A 21,830-nucleotide genomic window follows, 5' to 3' on the forward strand; every position below is an offset into this window, starting at 1 on the left:
CTCTGAGAGAGTTCGTATAAACTCAGCTTTCTCAGCCTCTCCTTGTCCATTATGTGATCCAGGCCCCAACCTTCCTTCCGGCCTCTGCAGCACTTGCTTCAGTCTGTCAGGATCTTCCTTGTGCTGCCGAGCCCCAGGCTGGACACAGCAGTCCTGCTGTGGTGGTCCTGTAGTGGGTTAGCCTTGGCCAGCAGCCAGACACCCACCCAGCTGCTCACTCACACCCCCAGCTCAAAAGGACAAAGGGAGAAGATAAGGTGGACTAGCTCATGCGTCAAGATAAAGACAGGGAGATCACTTACTCATTACTGTCATGGGCAAAGAAGAGATGACTTGGGGAAGATCAGTTGAATTTATTGCCAATTAGAAGACATTTGGATAGAGAGAAAGCATAGCAAAAATATTCAAGACCGTTTCCCCACCCCACTCCTTCCCAGGCTCAAATTACTCCATTGCTCCCAATTCTTCTACCCACCCCAACCCCAAGAGGAGCTGGGGGGATGGTGAATGGGGGTTACGGTCAGCACAGAACATCTCTGCCACTCCTTCCTCCTCACACTTCTCCCTTGCTCCAGCGTGGGTCCTCTCCACAGGATCCCACTGTGTTTGCCATCAAGGCTATGTGTTGTTCATTTCTTTCCGTCTTACTTTTCTCCTTCACACTCACAGAATGACAGAGATGTTGAGATTGGAAGGCACCTCTGGAGTTCATCAAGTGCAACTCCCCAGCTGAGACACGGTCAGCTAGAGCAGGTTGCTCAGGACCTTGTCTAGGTGGGTTTGAAATACCTTCATGGATGGAGGCTCCTCAGCCTCTCTGGGCAACCTGTTCCAGTGCTTGACCACCTTCACCGTGAAAAAGTGTCTTCTTGCATTCAAATAGAATGACATGAGTTTTCATCTGTGTCCATCAGCCTTTGTCTTGACAGTGAGAAGAATTTGGCTCCCTTGTCTTCATTCCTTCCCTTCAGCTATTTATGCACATTCATAATATCCCCCAAGCTCTCCTGGATAATTAGTGAAAAAAGTATGCTTTTTCTAATGTTTCTCTGGAGTGTTCCATACAGGAAAGACATGGACCTGTTGGAGCTGGTCTAGGGTGGGCCACAAAAATGATCAGAGGGATGGAACACCTCTGCTGTGAGGAAAGGCTGAGAGAGTTGGGGTTGTTCAGCCTGGAGAAGCAAAGGCTCTGGGAAGGCCTTCTTGCTGCCTCTCAGTAATTAAAGGGGGCTTAGAAGCAAGATGAGGACAGACTTTTGAGTAAGGCCTGTAGTGATAGGACAAGGAGTAGTGGTTTTAAAGTAAAAGAGGGGAGATTGAGACTAGATATAAGGAAGAACTTTTTTATGATGAGGGTGGTGAAACACTGGCACAGGTTGCCCAGAGAGGTGGTAGATGCCCCATCCCTGGAACCATTGAAGGTCAGGTTGGACGGGGCTCTGAGCAACCTGATCTAATTGAAGATGGCCTTGCTAACTGCAGGGGGGGTTGGACTAGATGACCTTTAGAGGTCCCCTCCAACCCAAACCATTCTATGATTCTATGATTCTTTCTATGATTCTGTGATAAGTAAGTACAGTGCTGGGATATCTTAGGTGACTGAGGAGCATTAGCAGCAGAGCCACCTGCACATTGCCTTGGTCACCTGGAACCAGTGCTGACCTCTTGCCAGTTTAAGGCAGCCCCCAGGGAGGGGTACCTCCACCCCTGCTTCCCTTCATGGCTTCATCTGTGATGGCCCTCAGGGGGCCCACTGACACCCTCAAGAGTCCTGGAGATTTGAATCACATTTTAAAGGCTTCTGCAGCAGCTTGTTCAATCTCCTTTCGGTAGCTGCAGTTCAGGAACTTGGCAGCAGAGGGCTCATGGAAATGCAGATACCCTAACATGCCATGGCCCTCTGCAGTTCTCTTTAATGCCTCCCTTCTTGTGTGGTTCATTAGAGAGAGTTCAGGAGTACAGTCTAAATGAGAAGATGTCAAAAAGAAATAACATTTGTAAAAGATTTATGCATTTTCATTATTTTCCTGCTTACAGAATAAACAATATAGACAATCTCCAAGTCATATTGATCCCGAGGGTCTCATGATGAAGTATGAACATGCGGGCAAAGCAAGACCCTTTCTGTCAGACACTCTAGAGACACTCTTCATCCCACCCACCCAACACCAACCTGCCATTTCTCTCACCGGTCACCTGAAACTCACATCACTTATGTTAAAATTGAAGCTTTTCCCACTCAGGCTGGAGCTGAATGTCTCAGCCTCCATTTCCTTCTGCTTTCCTTGGAGAAGTGGCTGCACAGACACACAGCATTTCTCTTAGTTAACAAGAACAAAAGCAAAAAGAAAGAAAAAACAAGAGTAGTTCAGTAAAGAATAAAATATATTCGTCAGCTGTCCATGAAGTCCAAGTTGCCTCCACTAAATCCCACTTGTACTTTTGAGGGGAAAATCTGCAGTGAGATTAGTAGGAAAGGGCAGAGAGAAAGGCAATGAAGGAGTTGGCTACAGAGACAGTCAGGAGACAGGAGCAGCAAGCTTTCAACTGCCTGAAGCTCCAAGCAGCACCTGGGTACTTGGGAGGGGTCTGAGGGAATGGAGAGTAATGGGAGGAGGAAAACCAGATGAACACTCAAAAAGGCATCTGTGCAGACAGTCTGCTGGAGAAGATGACTTGAGAAATGGTCAGTTGAATCAGGACATGTGGGAATACCTAGAAGATTAGTGAGATTCAGTACACTCCATACTGCACAGAGCAGTGGTCAAGCAAGTGCCGGGAAGATCAAGGTTTCTTCTCCCGAGAGCAGTACACATCCTGGAGAGTTTCATGATGGCAGCACAGGAAAACATTCTCTCTCTCTGAAAAGTATTCAAACATTTCAGCTGATGAAAATATGCCCGTCCTACATACATGTTGAGAAAAATTCTTTGCAGGCCGAGCTCAGTTCCTGACCAGAAGCCTCCAGTGCCACTTCAGGAGGTCCTGGTGTGCCTGATACACTCACCTGGGACTGGGAGTGACCACCAGGGACTGTGAGAGACCTGGACCCTCCAATGAAAACTGCAGATGGAGGGTGACACCGGGCATCTGTGCTCCTGTAACTCAACCCATCCTGGTTTCCAAAATTGTTCTTAAAAAAAAAAAAAAAAAAGGCACTCCTATTTCTAAATTCCTCCTTCTGAAGTGACTCTCTGCACCCTCCTCCTCTCTGATTCCATTACCTATGGAGCTTCCTCATGAGTTCCCTCTTCACCCAAGCTGGTCTTGTCAGCTATGTACTCTTCCTATTTACCTACTGCTGTAGGGCAGGACTGAGTCCTGCGCCATGTTCCCTGAACACCCCAGGGAAGCTACCCCAGGAAAATTTGTCCCAGACCAGTCCCACCCACCGGCCATTTCCATCTCTGGCCATCCACCCCAGCCCTGAGGAGGATCCTTTGCTGCATGGTCACCACCATCCTCCTATGGGGCTCAGTCATACCCAGCTCCACTGCCATTATTAATCAAAAGGGATGCAGTTTCCTACTGACAGCCATTACACACCAAGTCCCACAGCTCTTGCCACAGTTGGTCTCTCAACCAAGCCCATTCTCAGACAGCTCCAGCTAGATCACGTGCTCATGGCCTAGTTATGACAAATATTGAACATTTCCATTGAGTGAGATCCGAAGTCAGAGGACTGGTTTAACTTCTGTTTACAACCCAAAGCACCCCACGCTCTGCAGATATCTCATTGCCTTATCTCTATCCAGAAACTTCCTCATTTCAGCATCTGACGATTGCCTATTATTCTCCTGCCAAGCAATATGGGTACAAGACCGGTTTCATATTCCTGAAAACCTCCCCATGGGGACTGGCAGGTCACTGTAAGGTTCTCAATGCCTTCCCTTCTGCAGGCTGAACAAGGCCCTTTCCTCCACTTTCTCCTCCCAGGCAAGTGCTCCAGCCCCTCAGCAGCTCGATGACTCTCCACTCAGCTCCCTGCCAGTTACCAACACCTCCCTTGCTGTGCTGGTGATCTCTGGCCAAGAGCCCAGCAGGCCCACAGGCACTGCCTCCCTCCTCCCCTTCCCCAGTGGGGGCCGAAAAATGGACACGGTTGTGTACAGGTGATCTAAGGAGTGATGAGCAGGGGGAGACAATCACTGCCCTCGCTCTTTTGGTGAGACTCCAGGACACTGCTGGCTGCCTTGGCTACCAAGTTGCACTGCTGGGTCCTGTTTTGCCTTCTGTCCCCCACCACCACCAGCACCTTTTCCGCAGAGCTGCTCCCCAACCAGGCTGTCCCCAGCCCCTGCAACTGCAGGCTGTTAGGCTCTCCCAGGCACAGGACCTGTTCTTTGTCCTTCTTCTGTCTCCTGAAGTTCCTGACAGGACAGTCCTTCTGTCTGTCAGGTTTGCCCTGAATGGCATCCCTAGGGCACAGGAATGGTCCTCCCAATTTTATGCCATCCACAAACGTGGTGACAGTTGCCTCCTCTGGGTCATGGATACAGGTGTTAAACTGCACAGGGCTCAGGAGAGTCCCCTGTGCTGCCCCACAATGCCCCAGCATGTCCCACTGGCCTCCAGGTGGGGTATGACCCCCTCTCCACTGCTCTCTCAGCCTCATCATCCAACTGGTGTTTCACCCATCTGTTTGTTGACCCATCCAGACTGTAATGGCTTAACGTGGGTACAAGGCTATTGAGGGAGACCATGCCAAAAGTCTTGCTGAAGTGGAGGTAAAGGACATCCACTGTTGTCCCCTCGTGCATAAAAGCAGTTCCTTCATCAGGAAGGCCATCACGTTGGTGGGGCGTGATTTACCCTTGGCTAATCCATGCTGACTGCATTTGGACACCTTCTGCTCTTTGAGGTGCCCAGCAATGTCCCCCAAGAGCACTCATGGGAAGGCTCACTCCTCCCCCAAGTGAGCTTGTACAGCCTGGCGTTCCCGGGGTTGCACTTTTGGCCTCTTTCAATGATGGGTGAAACATTGGCTTGTCCTCACTCCCAAGAGACCTCTACCAATCCCATGACCTTTCAAAAGGGATATTCCAATGAAATATCGATCTTCCAGTGTCACTTCATTACCACTGTTCTGCCTGTTATACAGTGTATTGAATTTATATTTAAATTAAGTTTAAATTTACATTATTAAAAGAAATTAAAATGATTTATATTAATTTAATTTTTATCTGTCATATCTTTTCACCTCTCTTGGTAGAAGAACCATTTCTAACGTCATCTTTTCACAGGCAGACTGCCTAGACAAAAGCCCTTTCCCTTATTCTTCAGTGTTCTGCTCCCCTTACTCTTTGTTCATTCAGATTCCTCTCACCCATCCAGTTGCTGCTTTGACATCAGGGGTTTAAAAGTTTGCCTGTCTTGCAGCAGTCTAATTGTCTCCTTAGCCAACTCTTTAATTATGTTTATATCTCTCTTCTTTGTATCTCCCTACCTAGAAATAGTTCTCCTAAGATTATCCCCTGTAGAAAGGCAACCTCATTAGAGGCAGCTTGCAGTTCGCAGATGCTTGCAGAGTCGGTTTTCTTTATGGAACTTAACCGTGCTTGACTTTTCCTTTGCTTGCAAATAGGAAAAACCCTTCTGTGCCTGTGTGCAGCCAGGTCTCTAAGGAGAGCAGGGGGCAGATGGTGCAAAGGAGCTGTACCATCCAGCTGCAGAGATCAGTGGAGAAGTCTGCTGTAAGGAAAAGTCGCAGGTGGGCAAGGAGAGAAATGGTGGGGTTGGGGAGGTGAGGTGGGAGGTTGTCAGAGCTCAAGGGACAGCTTCTCCTACCAGTCCAGGTCTCCGGAGGAGACACCCAGCAGCAATATCTATTGGAGAATGCTGCCGTCACCTCTTCTATAAACTGAAAAGTAATAAACTACACCCTTGGAAATAAAACCTCATTTTTATTAGAAGCTCTTTGAAATCTTTCTGCCTAACTATGCTAGGAAACAGCTCTAATTATCTGTACAACTCTTGAAGACTTGAAGAAAATTACAGGAAGAGACATAGCTCGTTAGGGCTTGCTTTATTTTAATGAGCCCCATGGTGTATTTTGTGCCAAGTCCTTGAACCTCAGGCACTGAGAGGAGATTGCACAAACCTCTCCAAGAGTCAACCTCAAAAGCAAAACCCAAAGTACCTTGAAGTATTCATAAGCCCCACTGAGGGCCATTACTGGCAAAGCCTCCCCAGGGACTCGTTAGAGCAGAGAATTGGAGGCCATGATTGCAGGCAGGCAAAGGGAATGTGCAGGCAGCTCAGATGCTGAGGAAACCCTGGCTTTGTTTTATGAAGCAGCAAGGCCAAGCTCTGACCCCCAGCCCCGGGGAAGGCAGGTCCTGTCCCTCACGCATTGCTCAGGGCTCTTCCTGGGGCAGTGGGATGTGGGGGGGTGATGCTGAGTGCAGGACAAGGCTATGACAGCTCCCAGCCTTACTGGGGGTGTGCAAGGAGGCAACGAGGCCCCCACTGCCTTAGGACAACATGTCTCCTCATAGGCCTTGGTGGCAGAGACGATTGCCATAGTTAAAGGGAACAGCCTTGGGTTCTCTTGGCCACTTCCAGCCTTGCTAGTGCTCTTTGCCATCTCCACCACAGCTTGTCCTACGCTGTCCCACAGCTGCTTCTTTTGCCCTGCAGGCTGCAGACACCCATCTCACTTCCTCACCTTGCTCTCACCCTGCCATTTCCATACATTCACCGACGTCTGTCCACCCTCACACTTTGTTCCTTCAAACACCAGGAGATGGACTGATCTCATACTCCTTCTGGAGGACTTCATCTACCACAGCACCACCCTCTGAGTGGCATTTCTTCCTCCTCATGTCCAATCTCCACCATCCAAGCTGCACTGTGTGGCACTGTTTCTCTCTCCTGCTCTTTCCTACATCCAGGGAAAGTTCCAGCATCTGGGAAACCACCCTTGTAAACAGGCATCCAAACCCATCAGCCTTCTTGCAGCCCTTCATCTGACCAGACAGAAGTAACCTCACCATGAACTTCCAAGGCTGTGAGCCTTTCAGCTTCTCGGATAGACACGACCAAGCTGCGTGCCTGTGGCTGTCCCATCCTGTACTCAGGCAGAAGAGACAGGACAGCCAAAATAGAAGCCCCCTTCCTGCACTGAGCCTAGGTCCTTCGGCAGAGGGGGTCTCAGAGCCAATGTGCCAACCAGGTGCCTTCTGCTGGCCTGTCAGAGACACTGGCAGAGGTGAGTTTAGAAGCACATATCCCAGCCATGAGTCAAGGGCTGACCTATCGGCTGTTTCAGGAAGAAGTGACCTCACAGTGCCTTTCCCAGACACATTCCTGCTGTTGGCCTCTCACCTCTAGAGGCAGAAGGGACCTCACAGCCCCCTTCACAGCCATTGGCTTCCTAATGGATTATGAGTTCCTGGGACACATTTGACCACATGATACCGTATCCAGCCATCACCCTTCAGCAAGCAGATAGATGTACGTGAGCAGATACAAGTAAGCTTGTTTCATCATATTTATCTAATAGATTTCCTACCAACCATTTGAGCAGAGAAATGTTCCTCAGAGGAACGTTGTATTTATATTGGTGCATTATATGCCTCTTCTTTTGCCTCTCTGTTTCTCCTTCTTCCTCTGTCTCTTCTGTCTTCAAAAAGCTCACCAAGGAAAACATTCATTGAATCCTAGAATAACTCAGCTTGGAAGAGACCCCTGAACATCACCTTGTCCAGCTATCCTGCTCCAGGCAGGGTGAACAAGATGAGGATGCGGAATGGGTCTGCCCAGTTTGGCATCATCCACAAAGGAGCTGAAAAGGCACTCTGGCACATTATCCAGGCAGTTAATGAAGACACTCAACAGTGTTGGCCCCACTGCTTGCACTGAGGGATGCCACTAGGAATGGCCACAAGGAGGACTCTACCACTGCTGACATTTGGGCTGGATCCACCAGCCACCTTCCAACCCACTACATCACCCACTTCTTCAGTCCAGATACCTGGACTGGGGACCAATCTGGCTATAAAGAGATTACAGGAAACCATGTCAAAACCCTTGCTAAGGTCCAGGAACAAAACATCCCCTTCTTTCCCCTACCCGCACAGGTTCAGTGATGCCTTTCTTCTCCTACAAGTACCTGGAAATGGCTGCAGTAGTATTTGGCCCATTCCCTTCCCGGGGAAAGATGTAACGATGACCAGCCTGTAATTCTCCCAGTCCTTCTTCTTGCGTTTCTTGAAGAAAGGTTTGATGTCTGCCTTTTCCAAGGACCCCAGAACCTCTCTGATGCCTCTGACACCTTTGAGGGCACAACCCGGAAAGGGTAGCGTGAGCAGACAGGAGCATTTGCAATGAGCCTGTCCGAGGCGGGTGAGATGAATCTCCCTGGGCCAGTGGGGTTTGTTCCTGGAGTCACACACATCTGTGAGGTGCCCATATCTCAGCTGGCCTCATGCACTCCTCATACACACAGGGGTGTTCAGAGGCACGAGCCCTTCCCTTGCATGTGCGGAGGCAGGGCACTGCAGCAGGCATAATGGCTCTATGGCCTCCTGCTGCCACTGCCAGAGGCTGGGAGGCACCTCAGCCCTGCGGTGTATCGCCCTGCTCTGCACCTGTCTGAGATGCCCCTCGTCATGAGGAATGGACCCAGGGACCTCGGCTCAAGGAAGCACATCCCAATGCTGCATTCGGGTGGTTTCCCAGGGGATGTTGCTCCCAACGTGAAGTGACCTGGAGGCAGTGTCTATCCCACAGGCCTCCTTGGAACCTCAAGGAATAGCTGATGGCATTTCTGCTCACTCAGGTTCATTTCACGTCATGTACGTGATGTGCATGCTTACATTTCCTCTGTACAATGCAAACATGGACTGCTGACCTACTCCTTTGGTGTCCTTCTATGGAGGGACAAAGAACCTCTCCGAGCTGGAGTGAGAGGCCAGTGCTGGGAATGATGGTTGCAAGGGGCTGGTCTGTGGCCATTGCCCCAGGGCACCTTGCCCAGGGTGTCAGGCAAACACGGGCACAGACCAGACCCTGCTCTGCTGGTCCTTCAAATCTTTCGCAGGAGGCCTGGCTGTGCAAGGGACACTGCTGTGTGCCCCAGCCCTGCACACTCACACACATTAGATGTTCACTTATGTTTTCCTCCCCAGGACACTTTCTTGAGCTTGTTCTTGACAGCAACTCTGAAAGAAGACCTAAGCCTTCAGGCATGGCCCTGAGGAGATCACCCTTCTTTATGGAAGTGCTGCTATGGAGGCCAGCTCTGTCATGGAAGTGCCCATTGGGACCAAGCTGCCAGAGCACTCAGGGCTGACACCAACACAAGGGATCAGAAGGAGAGTGTGGAAGTGGCAAGAGAACAGCTCTTGAAGACCAAGTGCTGGTGCTCCCTGGCAGTGCTGCCATGCCGGGACTCTTTTCCCCTCCACCCATGCACACAGGAACTGTCCCTGCAGCTCTAAAAAGGCCTTGGAGGAAGGATGTCAGGAAAAAAATAGTTGCTGCAGGGTCCTTTATTTTGTTTAAAAACACAGGGAGCATGGCTCCTCATTTACGCTGCCACTCAGTCAGAAAAGCAAAGCAGACAGTGAATTAGAAAGGAGATGACAACATTATCACAATTGAGAAACCCCCACAAACAACAAAAAATTCAGAAGTCAGGTGGGTCCTGCAATGAGTTACATTATAACTACTATGCAGAAGACGATGGGCAGTTTATTGCTTCGAAAAAAAAGGCAGTCATCATTTTCCACACTGCATGCTTGAGCTGCTGGTTCCTCATGCTGTAGATGAGGGGGTTCACTGCTGGAGGAACCACTGAGTACAGCACTGCCACCACAAAGTCGAGCAGAGGGGAGGAGATGAAGGGGGGCTTCAGGTAGGCAAACACGCCAGTGCTGAGAAACAGGGAGACCACGGCCAGGTGAGGGAGGCACGTGGAAAAGGCTTTGTGGCGTCCCTGCTCAGAGAGGATCCTCAGCACGGCCCTGAAGATCTGCACATAGGACAGCACAATGAAAACAAAACATCCCAAAAAAAGAAAACCACTACCCACAAGAAGCCCAACTTCCCTGAGGTAGGAGTGTGAGCAGGAGAGCTTAAGGATCTGAGGGATTTCACAGAAGAACTGGTCCACACTATTGCCCTTGCAGAGGGGGAGTGAAAATGTATTCACAGTGTGCAAGAGACCATTGAGAAACCCAGTGCCCCGGCAGCTGCTGCCATGTGGACACAAGCTCTGCTGCCCAGGAGGGTCCCATAGTGCAGGGGTTTGCAGATTGCCACGTAGCGGTCATAGGCCATGATGGTGAGGAGACAGAATTCTGCTGAAATCAAAAATGAAAACAGAAAGAGCTGGGCAGCACATCCTGCGTAGGAGATGGCCCTGGTGTTCCAGAGGGAATTGGCCATGGATTTGGGGAGAGTGGTTGAGATGCAGCCCAGGTCAAGTACAGAAAGTTTGAGGAGGAAAAAGTACATGGGGGTGTGGAGGCAGTGGTCACAGGCTATGGCAGTGATGATGAGGCCGTTGCCCAGGAGGGCAGCCAGGTAGATGGCCAGGAAGAGCCAGAAGTGCAAGAGCTGCAGCTCCCGTGTGTCTGCGAATGCCAGGAGGAGGAAGTGGGTGATGGAGCTGCTGTTGGACATTTACTTCCGCTGGGTATGGGCACTGTCATAGGAGGAAAAGACAGTGACAAGTTAGGGAAGACTTCTCTGAGCAAAATCAAAGCCATTTCTCATACTCCCTCACCCTGCTACATGCAGACACCCTTTTCCTTTTCAAGGAGACCTTCCTTCAGCTCTGCGGCTGGAGCCCTGGTTGGTGCTGGCTGAATGTGCCATGAGGAGCAGGGGCTCTGCCCGCTGGCTGCCGAGAGGTCAGCCCTGCTCTGCAGCAGTGGGTTCATGGGAAGGGTGGGGGCAGGGGCCAGTCCTGGTGTTCGACCTTGTCTCATGAAACTGCTCCTAGTGCAGAAGGGGCTGTCAGCATCTGCACTCCCAGTGATAAGGAACTGAGGTGGCAGAAGGCAGGTTGAGAGGTTTGGGTTTTTGACAGCTCCTCCTCCCCTCGCACCCTGGGGAGTGTTCTTGGATGTCAGAAAGCCTCAGCATTTGTGCTGCACTCAGGGAGAATAGAGGGAGTCCTGCGAGGCAAGAGGAGTGCCTGTGGCTTAGTGCAGAGGGAGGGGAGCTGGTCTGTCCCTCCATCTTCTTCCCAGCTTCTCTGGGCTTGCACCTTTCTGAGCTGGAGGGTGATCACACTCCCATACTACCCTGAAAAGCCACCAAGCGCTGCTGTGAGCAGAGGGATCCACCTCAGACCACTAAATGTCTCACCCTTGCCTAAGGTCTCAGCTCCCCACTTCTAGCCAGGGACACACATGGCTCATGTCACAAATCCATCAGCAGCATCTCTGTCATAGCATCTCTGCACTTCTCCATGGTGCTTCCAGATAACACAAAGGTGCTATGTAGCAGGTTTTCATCCTGCTTCCACATCTTGGAAGGAATCCTCAAGGAGATAGCCAAGGGTCCTAATGATGGCATTTGAGTGAGGGAGATTCAGCTCATTCCCCAGCCCCACAGATTGCATTGCCCACAGCCCCACAGGTTGGATGAAAGTTGGGACATGTGTTCCCATGGACACACCTGCATGAAAGGACCCACAAGATCCACCTGTGACTTTGCAGCTAAAAATTCCCATCCCTGGAGAACCTGACAGCAAGAAGACAACAATAGCAAGAACACAGACCAGTGGAGGAACAAGGAAAAACATACATTGAGGGTGTGGCTGAGAGAGGCCAGGGCAGAGGCATTGGGGCACGCAGACAGCGTTCCCCTTCCCCAGCTGTGCACGCCACCTCCCAGACACCACCATTGCCGGGCAGCTGCTCTCAGCCCCTGCGCTCTGCAGAGGGAACTGGGCCCGTGGCTGCAGAGCTGCACCACGGCTCTGCTGGAGCTCTGGCTGCAGAGGAGGTGGTTCACGCCTTGGAGCCCCCAGCCCTGAGGGCAGAGGCTTTGGTGGGTGGGAGAGGAGGCAAGGGGGCTTGCTCAGAGGAAGGGGTCTGCATTGGAGGGGATCAAATGGAGGTTTCTGCGTTCTGCCTCTTACAGTACTTCTCGTATTAGTTTCCTCTCATTCCCAGATCATATCCCTGCTGCCTGGAGATTTTCCTCCCGGGAGGTGTTTCCCTGTCCAGAAACCCATCTGCATTGCCCTGTAGCCAGAGACTTACCGTGTCAAGGGCTGTGAGGATCTCTTCCACAGTGAGCTCTCACCTGTCCTCCCATGCCAGATTGCCTTTAACCTCTCTGTTACTTCTCTCCTCACCCATTGGTGCCTGCAGGCAGTGCCCTCAGCCCTGCCGCACTTTGCAGAGGAGCTGCTCCTGGGCAGAGCTGTCTCTCAGCAGCACTGCCTGGTTGCCATGAGCTGCCTCCATCCCAGGAGCCCAGCCCAGCTCAGCAGCAGAGGCCCAGCCCAAGGCACCACTTTCTCTGCCCCTCTGGGCTCCCTCCAGGTGTCCCTGGGGCTCCTGGGAAACCTGCTGTGAAACAGACTGAAGTAATAACTTGTGGCCCCTCTCCCACCTCTGGAGAGATACTTCTTTCCAGCAATGCAATTTCTCCTATCAGAGAGAGAATTGGGCATGAGAATCACCGTTCCTTACTTCTGGTATGGGACAGAAAACCTGGACAGTGACAGAGCTCCTTTACCCCTGCTGCGGGAAGGGATTCAGCTGAGTCAATTGAGGCTCCTCATCCTTTGTTTGTAGTCCTGGGGCTGGAAGGGACCTCAGCTCTCATCTATGGCTGCCACAAACCCACAGGAGGTGGTATTCCTCTTGCATCCGTTCAGGTGGACACGAAATAGGAACCTGGTGCCTGGGAGCCTCTTGTCTCAGCTCCCATGGTAATTGCTGGGGATGGAGGCAAGGAGTGAGCTGTTCAGACTTAAACACCTGGTGACATCTGAGGTGTCAGAGGTGGTCCGAGGTATGTGCAGGTAACTACAAGCTGTTATGCAGCGGTTCACAGAGAGGGCAGTATCTGGAGGCATCATGCTTGAGCTTAGAGGGGACTTCCTTTGGCCAACAGCAGATGCCCATGTTTAGGACATCTGAACTTTTCCCTACCCCTTATGTTCAGGGCAGCCTATTGAGGTAGTCAGGGGGGCAGATGTAGCCATTGCCATAGCCATCAGCCATCTTCTCCATCAGCTGCATATACTAGAGCACCATGGACTGTAATGGCACAACGCCCGTGGATATCCCTACGTTGCCTAACCTAATTCAGGGCAGCTACTCAACGGCCAAATACAGGCCTGTAGTGCTATGCGAGATGCCAGGGCTCTCCAGCACAACTGCGTGTTTGGCACCATTTGATTTTCTTTCCCACAGCATTCTGGAGAAACTGGCTGCTCATGGCTTGGATGGGTGTACTCTCTGCTGGGTAAAAAACTATCTGGATGGCCAGGCCCAAAGAGTGGTGGTGAACGGAGTTCAGTGCAGTTTGCAGCTGGTTACAAGTGGTGTTCCCCAGGGCTCAGTATTGGGACCAGTTCTGTTTATTATCTTTATCAATGATCTGGATGAGGGGATTGAGTGCACCCTCAGTCAGTTTGCAGACGACACCAAGTTGGGTGGAAGTGTTGATCTGCTGGAGGGTAGGAAGGCCCTACAGAGGGATCTGGACAGGCTGGATCGATGGGCCGAGGCCAACTGTAGGAGGTCCAACAGGGCTAAGTCTCGGGTCCTGCATTTGGGTCTTGAGTGATGGACGCTCATGGGCCCCTCGTCCCTGCAATCTGGCCTCACACAGAAGAGGAGCCACCCTGCTTGTGAATTAACCATCACCCTTGGTGGTGCACATGGTTTCACTCTTCCAGTCCGGGTGGATGTGTGTAATACGGACAATTACTCACATCACACTCTCTGCATTCTTCACTTCCCCCGACTGCCAACCCATTGCAAACAAAGTGCTGTGGTCAAAATGGGTCTCGAGGTGTGGGAAGACTGGCTAAACATCTCTGTGTGCCAGCTCGTCACAAAGTGGCGCGTTGGCTGGAAGTGCAAAGGCATGGGTCCATCTTTCCTGGAAGACTTGTGAGGAAATGGAGGGAGCAGTGGGTTCTATCAGCCCCTGCTCTACACCCCCTGCCTGCACTGGGAAAGGAAGAAAGGGGTTGAAAGGAGAAGTGATCTGGGGCCCAGTTTAGACAAGTGCAGGGTCATCCAGTCCACTGTGAAGTCGGGAGATCAGGAAGAAGTCCATGGGCAGAGGTTTGTGCTCTGCCAGAGAGTGCCAGAGGATGGGGCTGGCCTGCCGACATGGAGTGCAAAGGAGGTCCTATTTTCATGAGCCCTGTGGAGAAAGAGGGACTAAGAGCCTGTCTGTACTCAGGGAGAAGGAAAGTCTTCTTCCATGTCATCAAGGAGGAGACTCCCAAAGCCTTGAAGAATGAGATTCCTCTCTCTCAGCTTTAGGGGAACAATTCCACCCAAAGAGAGATACCTTGTCCTTTTTTGACATGCACTAAGATGGGCTGAGAGGCCTTCACAGTGTTTCCAGTTTTAGCACCAAACCCTCAGGACACCGGCTTCCTTCTGGACTGGAAGGAGACAGTCAGGTGGCCCTTAGGCAGCAATGAATGATCTCTGCAAATCTCCCAGAGGTCTGCAATGAAGAGGCCAGGTGTCGATTGGTCAGTCAGGGCTCCCCTTGCAAGTGCAGAAGAGGAATCCACTCCTCTCCTCTACCTTTAGAAATCCATTTCTGCAATAAGTTGAACTGTGTCCTGAACTTCATTGACAAACCCAAGGAAAACTAAGGAGATTACTCTGACACTAAAAACCACCTATCCTTTAGGTGTCCAACATTATAAAGACAAGGCGGGTAGCATGGAAGTCACTCCACAGAAGCTGCTTTCACCGTTAAACATCTCTTGACAGCACCTTTTAAGATTTGGTGCTTCTCCCTCACAGAATACTTTTCAGAATGGGTCTTGACTTCTGCAGGGATTAGGTCACCGAGCTACCAGCTATCATTGTCATTAATCTCCCCTCACCCTCTCAGAGCTGCTCTGCTGAGGAACCCTTTAGCACCCAAGGCCATGACTCCTCAGGGAACATACCGAAGGCCTTAGAAATGTTCTCCACAAAAGGGGAAGAAAAATGGGAGACTCCTTCAGTCTGGAGGAAGTGCCTCAGCACAAATGGCATTCCCAGCTGACCCACAAAGGCTTTACAAGGGCCTTGAAAGGAGCCCTGATAGACTGTTCTTTAGGGGTTGTGGGAGGAAAGGAGATGGTGCTTCACACAAAGTCTGCTGGGCTTCTCTTTCCCCCCGCTAATGCTCCCAGCACATCATAGATTCATGTCAGTGGTTTGTCACATTTCACCTCGGTTTTCATTGATTTGGCTGTTTTTAATTCCTGGCCTGCCTGCCTTCTTACCTGCCACCCTCCTTTGACATTCCTCCTTTCCCTGTGATATTTCTTGGGAAGCGAGACCTGTGTCAGGATCTCTGCCCCTTCCTTTGATGTGGGCTTGTTGGCCCATCTCAGCTAAGCTGCACAGAGCCCGATGGGTCTGAGGTTTTCAGGCTTGTGTAGGTTTTGTGAGCAAAACCAGCAGGACAGGAAGGAGATGGCCCGCATAGGGGAAGGCTGTTTGGAAAGAAGCGCTGCACCAGGAATTCAAACGTTCCAAGCCCTCAGATAATAAATTCTTGACTTGGTAAGGATGAACTCCTTACCAAACCAGGCTTCATTCCACAGGAAAGAAAAGAAAAACAGAAAAAGAAACAAAACCCCAAACACCACAGGAGAGAGAAGGCTCAGTCTCTCATTAGTTTATTTGGTTTCTTTATTTGTTTGCTCTACAAGGTAATTTTTATCCCCCAACTGAATGAATTTCCCTTCTCCGCCTCCCTACCCCCCCATCTTTTTCAATCCTGTTATGCTCTTTTTTTTTCCTTGTTTCAAAGGTTTTTCCTTTGTTTATTCCCCTCTTCTCTGCTGCTTTTCAAATCTTCTTTTCTTTTTCCCTCCGACAGCCAGAAAGGTTTATCAAAACTGTTTTTCAGCACTTTGCAGAGGAGCTGCTCCTGGGCAGAGCTGTCTCTCAGCAGCACTGCCTGGTTGCCATCAGCTCCCTCCATCCCAGGAGCCCAGCCCAGCTCAGCAGCAGAGGCCCAGCCCAAGGCAGCACTTTCTCTGCCCCTCTGGGCTCCCTCCAGGTGTCCCGGGAGCTCCAAGGGAACCTGCTGTGAAACAGGATGAAGGCATCACTCATGTTCCCTTCCTCAGCTGCGGGGAGACACTTGCTTATCGCAGTGTCATTTCTCCTTTCAGGAAAGGACTTGGGCATGAGAATCCCTCCCCCTTTTTTTTTTCCCCATCATTAGGCAGGACACCCAGGAAGGGGACCAGGAAAGATCTAATGTTTTCAAGCTGGGGACTTATCCTCAGTTCAATGAAACAGGCATTTCATGCTGGGTCTTTAGACATGGTGCTAGGAAGACATGCAGCTCTCTTTTCTCCACGCCATCCCTCTGCTCTGAAGAAAAGCTTTTGCACACATGGGGTCTTGGACACTTGGTACCAGGATTCCTTACAGCAAGTCAGATCTTGCCTGGTTCCACAGCTTTGTTGCTTCAGCCCAAATGTGCAGCAGTGCCCTCAGCCAGGGGCACAGGCAGGAAGAGCTGGAGCTATTCCTGAGCAGACAGAGCTGTGACATGGTGGCAGAGTTCAGGACAGCTGCTCTTCAAGGACAGCATCCTCCAAGCACAGCAAGGGTCCAGATCGAAACTCAGTCAAAACTTGAAAGGCAATTGAAGGGCACCATAAGGAGTGTTTACTGCTTCAGGAACAGTTACAGGAAAAACGGAGTTACTGTGTGGCCACTGCTGAATTTAGGAAGAGCAGGTGTAGATAGATGTGAGATTCTCGGTGTCCTCTTTGCCTCAGCCTTCCCCAGCAAGGTCTCCCAGGCCTCTGTGACTCAGGGCAGGACTCTGGAGGAGATCAACCAGCAGTGGATGGGGATCAAGTCAGGGATCACTTGAGAAAACTCCGTCCTTCCCAGTGCATGGGACAGGAGGGGCAGCATTCCAGGGAGCTGAGTGAGCAGGCCCATGTCACAGCAAGGCCACTCTCCATCATCTTTCAAAGGTCGTGGAGACTGGGGGAACTCCCTGACAATGGGGAAAGTGCAAATGTTGCACGCGCCTTTCAAAATGCCCAAAGGATGTGCAGAGGAGCAAACGGCTGTGCCCCAGGTCATGTTCACTCGAATTCTGTTTCTGGGTGTCTAAAAGAGAAGGATTTACCCAGGGCAGCTTGTCTTTCACTGTCTTTTTTGCTTTCTGTGCTGAAAGGACAGGATTGCTGGACCCAGGGAGAGCAGTGGTTGTCTTTTGACCTGGAAGTCAGTGAACTTTTCAACATCACCCCCCTCACCCTCCCAATATTCTTGTGCCCAAGTTAGGATATTCTGGTCTGCCTGGGTGGATGTGGAGATGGGTAAATAAGCAGACAGATTGTTGGTCTCAGAAGGCCTTTATCTGTGTCTGGTACTCTGCCTGGAGGCACCTAGCTAGTAGGGTCTTGCAGGGGTCTGTCCTGCCACCTGCCCTGTTTAATGTGTTTTTAATGACTCAGTGGACAGGAGAGAGTGCTTTTTCATAACATTTGTAGAAGACACCACACTGAGGAGAGCAGACCACTGGAGGGCAGGGTGGCCATCCCAAAGAACAAAGAGAAGCTGGAGTAATGGGCCAATAGGAACCTCAGGATAGCCAGTAAGTTGTGCCCTTGAGGTCCAGTAAGCCCACGCAACGACACTGGGCAGGGACTGCCCAGGTGGGCAGCAGCTCTGTGGAAAGGCTTTGGTGGTCCTTGGGTTCCATTAGGCAAAAGAGGAGCAATCAGGAAAGAAGGCCAACAGCATCCTGGGCTGTAGGAGCCGGAGCACAGCCAGTCTGCTGAGCACTTCTCACACCATAGCCAAAATATTTTCCTAGGTTTTGACATGCCACAATGCCAGAGAGACCTGGGCAAACTGGAGCCAGGAAAGTGGAGGGCCACCAAGGTCAGTGGGGTGGGGGAACTTGCTCTGCTGAAGCAGAGGCTTAGAGAGCCGGGCTTGTTCAGACAGGAGTAGAGAAGATCTTGTGGGAAACATGTAGCAGCATCGCACAGTTCCCAGGAAGACGGAGTCAGGCTCATGTCCATGACACAAGGACAAGAGGCAGTGGGCTGAAACAAGAGAAGGTCAGGCTAGATAGAGGGAGAAACTTTCCCAGCAGAAGGAGAGTCAAGTGCTGGAAGCTGTTTCCCAGGGAGTGTGCACTGGTTCTATCTTGGAACGTGACCACAATGTGTTTGGATAAAGGCTGAGTACTCTGTCTGACCCTGCTTTGAGCAGGAGGTTGGTCCAGACAGCTCCCGAGGTCCCCTCCAGCCTGAATGATGCTGTCCTTCCTTCCGCTTCATGGTTTCCAATTTGGGAGAGCGCTCAGGTTCTCCGTGACCCCAGAAGTCATTCACATCAGGTTGAGGGCTGCTTCACAGGTGTCCCCAAACAGCCCTCACCACATCTTTTGCTTCCCTTTTCAGTTGCCCAACGCCAACTTCTTTTTTACTGTCCTTATACCCTCCAAGAATAACAGCCTAGCATGTTAATCCTTTCAGAGCCAGTTGCTCAAGGAATGTCAGCACCCACATACAGAGTCTACAAATGAGCCTGGCATTGAAGCCATCATTGCGGAAAGAGACAAAAGGCATTTGACCAGCTCCTTGAACCCAGGAATTGGTATGCCATGCCTCCTGAGATTTCCAGGAACGCCTGAAATTGAAGTGCAGAGAAGTGTGAGTCCTCTTTAGATGTCCAGGAGACAGGGAGAAGAGAGCACGTTTCAGGTTCTCAAATCCCATGACAGTGCGCAGACCATCCTTCCCTTGGCCTCTGGCATCCCATTTCTTGAGATGCAAACCTAGTGCGTCTTCTGTCGATAATGCATCAATAATCCTTCAGGTGTTTCTGTGATTTCCTTAAAAGCGGCAGTATCTATGAGTGGCCCTGAGCAGCAGTGATTGGCCATGTGTAGGTCTGGGACAGAGGGTCAGGGGATGTCGGTGAGAAAGAAAGGGGGTGGCTGATGGTGTTAGTGAATCCTTAAAACCATGTCTGAAGCCAGCAATGGAAAGCAGTGGATGTCTGATGGTGGAGGAGGAAGAAGAAGAAGATTGTCCTGGGAAGATGGCAGGAAGGAAGGCCCCTCCTGTGCAAATCAGGGATGATACAGGCATTTCCATCGCATGTGCATGGCTCAGCCTGACAGATGGGGAACGCCCACTGCTTGAGGTGTCTGTGCTGAGTTGTGCCCCATGACCTGACCTGGCTCTCCTCCCCTCCTTCACTCCTCACACTTGGGTGGGTGTCAGGAAACCTCCCGGAGCCTGGAGGATGCACAGCCCTCCTGGGGTGAGGTCCCACCACTGCAGGGGAAGAGGAAGGGTTGGTGAGACACATGGGCATGCAGGGGGAGAGCAGTGCAGGTGCAGCAGTGAGTGCATTGAAGGCAGGAAGAAGACTTGACATGTCGGGGGCTGTCATGCTGAAGTGAAACAGGTTGAGTCTTGATTTGGAGGCAGCAGCAGCAGGAGAATGGGCAGCTGAGTGCTGGGATGGGGAGCTAAACAGAGGATTCTAGCATGTCTGGGCCTTGGAACTCTTGGGTGAGAAAGGAGCATTAGCAAGGCTTTGGAAGAAATTGGATGGGTTGTGGGGAGCTCAGAGGCATTGGCAAATGCTCAGAGACCCAGAGCTTGGTGCTGGAAGCAAGGAAGCAGGCACAGGCACAGGTCAGTGTAGCTGTGGTGGCGATGGCCAAGGGCCTTGGTGGGGCTTTGACACCCCAACAGAACTGGGACCCTTGTCCACTCAGCTATGGCTTCTGTCTCTTCCACTGAGACCCATGAGAGGACATGAGGTCCTTACAGCTCCAGCGCCTTGTTGCCTCCTCCTCACCCACCCTCCATAGAGCCTGGCAGGTGTCCTACCACTGACCTGCGCCTGCCGTCACACACTCCCATATCACAATGCCCCAGGAAGAGCCCAGAGCATCACAAGAGGGAAAGGATCTCTGAAATGGGAGTCAGGCCTTGGCCATCCTGCTTGGCGAAGCACATCAAGGGCTTTCACGGTGATCTCCACATTGAAATTTCCTCCTGTCCCAAGTGCCTCCGACTCCCTGCTTCACCAGCCCCCAAGGACAGGAACCTTGTCTGCTCATTCCCTGCATGGTCTCTTCAGCGATGGCCTTCAGCAGGGCCTGCTAACACCCTCCCAAACCTTCAGCTGTGCTTCTTTTACTTCTTTGGAGGCTTGGTCAGCCTTTCAGGAGCTGCAGTTCAGGAACTCGGCACCAGAGGGCTCATTGCCACACAAAGCACCACAAGGAGCCAATTCTGGACAGAATTTTCCTTTAGGCTTCAGTTCTTACGTGGCTTATTAGAGAGATTTCAGGAGTGTGGTCAAAGTGAAAAGATGTCAAAGCAAAGAGGCAAAGTGAATCAAATGCTTGATTTTGAATAGTCAATTCCGCATGGCCCTCTAAGCCTCTATCAGCTCATTTTGCTTTTGCTACCCATCCCTGCAACTCTCAAGCCTATGGGAGCTTTCGCTTTGACATCGTCCTTACGTACAAGGGTAAGGCTTCTAAATAGCAAATCTACGAAACCAGATAGTTGTTGTGAACTCACATGCATTGGGACATCTCCGGAAAATCACAGCTTTGTCATTCAAGAAACAGAATCTGCCACCCACCTGCCTCCTGCCCCTGCCACAGCCCCCACTCACACTGACCCTAGGCAGAGTCCCGAGCAAGGCATGAAGGACCTCCTGTACCAGGTCCTGAGGGTCAGGGCCTGGCCACTCTGATCATAAACAAACACCAAGAGCTTACCTGGCCTCAGAGCCACCAGCACGTGGCCTTTGCATCTGCAACCAGTGTCTCCCAGTTTTTGCTTGATGAGCCCCCAGGGACCAACATATTGACTGGTCATTGCCTTCATGGCCTTGTCAGTGTTGGCCCTCAGTGGGGCCCCCAGCGCCCTCAGAAACTTGGTGTTTGCTTCTGCCTTCCACTTCTTTAGAGGCTTGTTCATTCTTTCAGTCTTTGCCGTTCAGGAACATGGCACCAGAGAGCTCATTGACATTGAACACCCTATCAAGCCATGTCTCTGTGCATCATTTTCCTGGTTCTTCAAGTCTTCTGTAGCTAATTTGAGAAATTTCTGGAATGTAGCCAAGGAGAGAAGATTTAAATAAGAAGGAACAATAAATCAGCTTTTCTTTTTATTCCAGTTTTCTTTATTTTTCTGCTTACAGAACAAGTGAGATCAGCCTTCTCCAGTTCATATTCATCCAGAATATCTCCTGATGAAGTCTGCAGATGTAGGAAGCGTAAGGTTGTTTCTGTCAGACACTGTACAGCCCATCTTTGTCCCGTGTCCCATCATCATCCTTGCCCCGCCTTGCCCCCCAGTCATTTCTCTCAGTGGCCACCTGGGACTTGCATCAGGATTTTTCAACTCTAAGCTCTTTCCACTAAAGACTGTAGCTCAGAGCTTCAGCTCATTTCCACACATTCTCATCTGCTTTCTTTGGAGAACCAGCTGCACACACTCACAGAAGAATGTTTCTTACCTCCCAGGGGAAAAAAAAAAAAAAAAAAAAGCTCATTAAAAAATAATAGATGCAGTCCAAGTTTCCTCCACTGAAGTCCACTTCCCACTGTCGGTAACCTTAGTGGAACACTTTCAGTGAGATACA

The sequence above is a fragment of the Platalea leucorodia genome, assembly GCF_965183815.1.
Source record: "Platalea leucorodia genome assembly, contig: HAP1_HAP1_SCAFFOLD_224, whole genome shotgun sequence".
Taxonomy (NCBI): Eukaryota; Metazoa; Chordata; class Aves; order Pelecaniformes; family Threskiornithidae; genus Platalea; species Platalea leucorodia.